Source organism: Nematolebias whitei, chromosome 1 (assembly GCF_014905685.2).
Source record: "Nematolebias whitei isolate Nwh7 chromosome 1, NemWhi1, whole genome shotgun sequence".
NCBI classification, from domain to species: Eukaryota; Metazoa; Chordata; class Actinopteri; order Cyprinodontiformes; family Rivulidae; genus Nematolebias; species Nematolebias whitei.
Genome location: NC_056498.1, coordinates 82,871,332 through 82,878,684, shown reverse-complemented (window position 1 = coordinate 82,878,684; position 7,353 = coordinate 82,871,332). Strand labels below are relative to the sequence as shown.

General features: G+C 40.4%; 1 long non-coding RNA gene across 1 annotated transcript in view; it reads left to right on the top strand.

Moving 5' to 3' along the window:
- The first annotated feature begins 358 nt into the window (after positions 1-358).
- LOC119413735 overlaps positions 359-7,353 on the top strand; it is an 8,295-nt gene continuing 1,300 nt past the window's right edge. The window contains exons 1-2 of the long non-coding RNA XR_005186970.1: positions 359-392; positions 471-636. This is a non-coding gene — a long non-coding RNA (uncharacterized LOC119413735). The remainder of the gene's footprint in view (positions 393-470; positions 637-7,353) is intronic.

Sequence of the window (7,353 nt, the reverse complement as noted above, 5' to 3'; positions counted from 1 at the left end):
TATTTAAATGTTCTGATAACTCATGTCACTTTTATTGTTGACTTAGAGAAGGCAGACACTAAGTTTTTTTGATAGATGGAATTTTTGGTATGGCATCTTCTGCTGATAACAACAGCAGATGTCTATTCTCGTCATTTTCCAGATCTGGGTGACTGAACCAGGGAGGACAGTTCACCACAGCTTTGTTTCATGAAGTAAAACTTCACAGAAGTATAGTCCTGATGTATGACACACTCCAACTCTGTTTTGAAGCAGGTCACAGTCTGAGCTGCCAGATTTTGATGAACGCAGATGGTCTCTATCTGGTGTCATACTACACTCTGCTGCTCAATCTGAAGCTCTGCTGCTGTGACTACTACAGACAACGAGAGCTTCCACTTGCCCTCAGTCTGGTGAGCATAATGTGGGAGAAAAACGATCAAACCCAATAAGTCTGAACATAGCTGATTATTATTGTTTTCTTTCTGCAGAAGGAGTTTGTGCATCTGATCCAAAGCAGCGGAGTCCTTGTAATAATGTCCCAAACATGGATTGAGGAGCTTTACCACCAGGTTTTAGAGCACAACCTGCTGGCTGAAGCCGGATACTGGGGCTCACCAGAGGACTGCACGTTGCCGCTCATCATCATGCTTACAGGTGAGGAGACACCTTACTTTATTTATATACAGTAGTACTTGTTAAACATAAATATAATCCAAAGTCCTTCACAATGAAAAGTATAGACCAGGGCTATTTGACTGGTGGCCTGCGACCCACTTTTGGCCCGCGGGTGACTTCTGTCCAGCCCACCAATGAGTTCATAATCTTTATTGGGGGGGGTGTCTGGGTTTGGGGTTTGAGTTTTGGTTTCTGATTATTGCATTTATGATTCATTGCAATAAAACAAACACATTTCAAAAGTAACAGATCATTGTAACATTTGGGTTTTTACATAGTTACTTTAATTGCTGGATGTCCGGCCACTGAGCTGCTTGGGCTCGGAACCATCAAGTAAGAGGTAGGGGTGTAGGATGCTTGACACAAGTGGAGTGTTTACAAATGTAAGTAAACGTAGATGTTTAACAACCCCTTAAAATACACCAAAATGCAGGAAAATGTATCTAATTTATTCAAAATTTTCTGAGGGAGGACCCCCAAACCACCCCTCCTCACCAGCTCACCCGCTATTTGCGTTCCAGCATCGATCGGTATACAAATTAAGCCCTAAAGACACCTAATACCATACCAGCTTTATTAATAGCGCACTTGAAACACCAACAGGACCAAAGTGCTGTACACACAACAAAACAATCATACAGTCGGATAATAAAAATCATGAAAATGATTAAAAGTCAGATAATAAAAGTTGTGTAAGCAAACAATCATACAAATCAGATATGTAGTGAACTCGGCCTCCGACCTCAACCTGTCTCTGAAGACCTTCAGGGGACAGGAACTGTTATTTCATTGATCTGAATCCAGAAATACAAATTATCTCATCAAGAGACTATTTAATTGTATCCTGAATTAATCAATTGAAAGAACACTCTTCTTTTTTACATTATCATTACTATTTTAGAATATCTTGATAATCAAAGTGTGTTTAGTTCATACCATTTCTAAATGTTGAAGTGAACCACTCATTTAAATCAACTGTGAAACAGTATTAATGATTTTTAAACCTCATTAGACTTAGAAATCAAGTTAAATGTCTATTTACAAAGTAAGTGTGCATTTTGATCTTCTGTCTGAATGAGTGGATTTGATGTCGGTTAGAAGTCAGGGATGTCGGTCAGAAGTCAGAAAGCAAGTTATGAGAACGAAGTGCCTTGTTTTAAAACTCAGCAGACAGTAAATAAGAAGCAACTGGCACCTGCTTCCTCTCACCTCTTATAAACATTTCTCTGTCTGTATTAACCGTTCCTAAACATTCTTGCTGTCTTTTTGACACCTAGTAACCCTCTTGATATCACTAGAACCACCCCCCTGCTGGTTGTTTCAACCAATCAGGAAGTACCAAGTGACAGGAAGTGAGTACTCTTTAAAAAGTCAACACTTCCTGGGACTATTCAGTCTTCCTTCAGTCTTCCTTGGGTCTTCCTTGAGTCTTCTTCTATGAAGTCTTCCCAGGAGTCTTCCACTTCTGAGTGGAATTTCTGACTGGAGTCTTACTGAGAGTTCCTAAGGAACTTTCAGATTTAATCAATAGCTGATGGATTTGACCGTGAGACGAGGGTCCGTCCATCCCACCAGAGTCACAGCGCCTCGCTGTGAACTCACCCGGGCATAACGTCCTACAACTTCGAAGGAAGCTTGTTCTCTTGAACGGAGTAAACCACACAACTTCTGACGATGACCAGCCACCCTGACCGGAGACGCTGAAAGGTAGCGTGCAAAGGGACCTCTATACCGGAGCTGATCTATTCTCTGCAAAGGTAAAGAGATGTCACGAGTTGTCACGCACTAAGTGGACCGGGGGGTTGAGCTGGTGTTGAAAGAAGCGTGCTAATTCTGGTCACAAACATACATCTTCCTTCATCCATCTTTAAAATCTTTAAACTTCTCTACTCCTTCTCTTAAACTTTTATTCGCCAGTAATCTAGATGTCGTCAGAGGTGAATCAGCCTCAATCAGTAATGTTCTGTTGTCTTGTTAGTAAAGCGTGCCAAGTTTTTATTAATCAGAAACAGATCAGCAAATCAATGTATACATGTTTTGATGTTAAATTTTGATTCTGTTAAATAAATGACCGCATTTATTCTGATGGGTCAAAGATAAAATGCCGTCTCATGTCACTGATTAAACAATCCACTCACAGTTATCTCGGTCACATGGCAGAAATTTAACTCGAAAAAGAAAGAATCCGTTGTAATTAAACAATTAATATTCTTTGTGCTTGAACTAGCTTTAAGAATAATTAATTAGTAGTGTGTCTACAGCAAAGCTGTCCTGACATCACTACAGATAATACAAATGATTAAAATGATTAAAAGTGAAAATCTCAGATAGTGTCAAAGGCCACGGAGAAGAAATGGTTTTAAGAAGGGATTTAAAAACAGACAGGGAAGAGGCCTGTCTGATGTTCAAGGGAAGGTTGTTCCACAGTTTAGGAGCTGCCACAGCAAAAGCACGGTCTCCTCTGAGCTTACACTCAGGAGCAGCTGATCACATGACCTGAGGGATCGAGAGGGTGTGTATGGATGCAGCAACTCGGACAGATAGGGCGGGGCAAGTCCATTAAGACCTTTAAAAGCAAATAAAATTATTTTTAAATGAATCCTGGAATGTACGGTAAGCCAGTGCATGGAGGCTAAAACAGGAGAAATGTGATCAAACTTTCATGTGCCAGTTAAAATCTGTGCAGCAGCGTTCTGTACCCTCTGAAGCTGACAGACAACTTTGCTGTGATTTTGCGCTATATAAATAAACTGAATTTAATTGAATTAAGCAGGAAACGGGTCGAATGTGACCAGGTTTTCTGCAGTGAGCACAAAGGGGCTTGATCTTACCTGCTCCCTTTTCTGAACCACGCTCCATCTTCATGTCATATCCCACATAGTACACGGCAGGGGCATTGCACTACTCCACATTTATCTGCTTCTCAAACACAGCTTTATGAGTCAACACATACTCGTCAGCAAGTACAACTGCCTTAGAAACTTCACTTACTTTTTGCTCATTAATATAAGTTGCAATCGGTTCAGATACAGAACTTTTAAACTCCTCCATTAGGATCAGATCTCGCAATTGATCAAAACTTTTTATGTCTTGTGCAAAACCCCAGCGATCAAAAAGGACATCCTTTTCGTGAGCAATTTCAACGTAACTCTGACTTTCAGTTTTGCTCAGATGGTGAAACTTTTGCCTATAAGCCTCTGGCATCAACTCGTATGCCCTGAGCACAGCTGCTTTCACGTTATCATAATCCAGACTAAGATCTGGTGAAAGTGAAGCATAGTATACGTCTCCTGATTTTACCTGTGATCACACACTGCAACAATAAAGGCCACACCTGCTTAGGCCATTTTAACATCTTAGCCACCCTTTCAAACAGGACAAAATATTTGTCCACATTTTTGTCAGAAAAAGGTGGTACCAGACGGATGCACTTTGACACATCAAACTCAGAAGAAGCTGGCATGAACCACTCAGCTCGAGCTCTTTTAGTCAAACCTCCATCTGAGTTTCAAGCTCCAGTTTTCTGAGTTCAAATTCATGATCCAGCTCTTTTTCTCTTAAGGGCCAGGCATCTGTGTTCAACTTTTAAATCAAGTTCATGAAGATCAGATGAGGATTTTTCAAACTCTTCATCCACCATCAGGATTCATCTGAGGGAAAACCAGCTTTGGTCAGAGCAGAGAAAATCTCAGATTTCATTGCTTTCTTATCTAACTGTTTAGACACCAAAATTGAAAAATGAGAAACAATTGCCAACAGCTGCTCTTTTGTGCCGCAATCAAATTTTTCAATAGTTGCAAAATTCTCCACGTTGAACTCCATTCTGTTCATGAAGTGGAGCACACAAAAGTGCAAATAGAGGAGGGAAATACACTCCTTACCAACACCAAATTACAAAATTATGCACTGCCACAAACAAACAAAAAAAACATGTAGCTTAGGAAAACTTAAATCCTGTGCTTCAGCTACGCAGCCACACGTCACCACAGCAGCCTGACACAAGATGATGACACGTCTCACTAACGGAGGGTGTGAACAAACACGTCACCCACACTGATGTGCTGCAAGCAAACTGTCAACAGCCACGCTGATAATGGATGGACCCTTAAATATGCTATGAATTAAACGAGCACCCAAGCATGTTAACATCTCCAGAACCAAACGAGTCCCAATAAATGTGGAATCACATTTATCCCAGACAAGCCCCCAAATATGTTGTGGTCCTGAAAAGTCCAGGAGTAAATGGCAGGACACATAACATATGAAGCCCAGATGTTGGTACACTTTAGGCTAAACTTTAATCATCAATCACTTGAACACATATACAAACTGGGAGCCCCGGTTAAAACAAACAAAAGAGGGAGAAGCCCCAATCCAGCCAGCAGTTGACTGTCAAATTTGGGCCACCGCCCTCACCCTATGACCCAGGGACTAACCCTAATACCAAAAACCATAAACACAATGACAGCCGGTAACTTCCAGTCCCAACAACAAACAGATCAATGATTCAGTGACAAGGTGCAACCACAGGTATCTCTGACAGGAACGGGAGTGAACTGGAGCAAAAAGCCAACAACCATCAGAACAACGTCACTCCTTTGGCCTCCCTCGCTCATCCTGTAGGCGGAGCTTGGTCCTTTTAAACTGCTTCCGGCCAATCAGTTGTTCAGAGAGAGAGAGCAAATTAATTAATTAGACACACATTGACATAAGTGACACAGGGACATGTCACACCTATCGTCCAAACAAGTCAGTGGACGTTGAGGTTGCCATAGCCCTACACCACATTCTGCAGCACCTGGACTTTAGAAGAGAGTATGTCATGATTCTCTTCCTTGACTACACTTCTGCCGTCTGTACCATTCGGCCTGTGAAGCTGGTTGGGAAGCTGGACAACCTAGGAGTCGTGACTACCACCCGCAACTGGGTTCTGGATTTCCTCATGAACAGGTCTCAGGTTGTCAGGATGGGAGGAATGGTTTCCTCCATGCCTGCCTACTGCGCTTCACTTTTTACACCTACAAGTGTCTCCAACATCGATAATGCTGTAATCATAAAATATGTGAGGACATATTATATAGACAAACAATAAATTCTAGATAAATGTATAACACCTGCCAAATAAATGTAATCTTTACAAACTTCCCACAGAAATGTTAGCTATGAGTTTCCTACATGACTACAGTAATTTTCATCACAGCTCAGGCTGTCACGCAATATAAGCTGACATCCAATTTTATAAACTATTTATTAAAAAACAAACCACATTCAACTGAAGTTACTTTCAATCTGCAACAAAGACGGGATCTATTGAAATTTTTGTTGTATATATTTTGTTGTATATACAAACTATTTTTTGTGTATTTGTGGCACCCCCTGGATGGACGGCACCCTTATCGTTTGCCTATACAGCCTGTGCCACAGGCTGACTTTGTCCAGGTCTTTATGGCAATGTAGTATGACAATATATGAGATATATATGCATACAATATTCACGAGTTCCTCATCTTTCTGACTGTGTAATGTCGTGCATTGAGTTTAACAGAAATGTAACGAGAGACGTTATTTATCTTTGACCCATCAAAATGAATGCGGTCATTTATTTTCAGAATCAAAGTTTAACATCAAACATTTACATTAATTTGGCAAAATATGAAAATAATAACAGACAAGTTTCACAGAAAATGAACTTCGAATCACTCGGCGGTGATCGAGGACTTTGCTTCAGATATTCCTAAGATATCTGTACTGATTTTAGAAGAGAGAGAAGAGTTTAAGATGAAATGGAGATTTATCTTACAGAGAGATATGTGAGGGAATTAATCTGTTTGTCCAGAACGTGCACGCTTCATCAGATCTCAGCTTGCCTCCGGTACACTTTAGTCGAAGAGGAGACTGTTACCTGGTTGACGTAGATCAGCTCGATAGAGAATCCTCCAGACTTTTTCAGCGTCTCCGTTGAGAGCAGCTGAAATCCTTAGATAGTCGTGTGTGGTTTGTTCAAACAGAAGTTATAATCCCAAAACGTCTCTGGATCATCCTGAACGCGTTTGCACCCAAGAACTCTGAACTCCTTTCATTCTTCAGAACTTCTCAGACTCTAACAGAATCTTTCAACTCCAGCAACTCTGGAGTTCTTCATCTCCTCAGGCTCTAGAATTCTCTGGAATTCTCCTGAATTCTAACATGAACTGGGAAGTTGCCACATTTTAAATGGGTCGACTTCCGGTTCATTTGAGAGCTTTTGATTGGTCGATGGACCAGGAATAGAGGTGTGGTGTATGATGTAAGATGTTATTAAAAGTCAAGGATTGTTTAGTAACAAACAGAAAGATTATTGTAGGACTTCAGACTTCGTGGAGTCTCACACTTATAATCTTCTGCAAAAGTTTAAACATGACATCTTTCTCGGTAAACATTTTAGTTGACCGAAAACCGACCTTTAACACACTTACATTGCTTGGCTCATTTCAGACAGAAAATCAAGAAATGCATATTAACCTGATTTCTTCTTTGAATGAGGAATAAAAATCATTACTTACTGTTTATGTAAAATAAAAATGAGTAGTTCTTTTCAACCTGTAATATTGGGTGAACTAACACAATTTTGATTATCAAACATTTTGTAAAACAGTGATGATCATAGAGAATTGTCTTTTCTGCTTGATTAATTCAAGAAAGAAAGTCATCAGATGG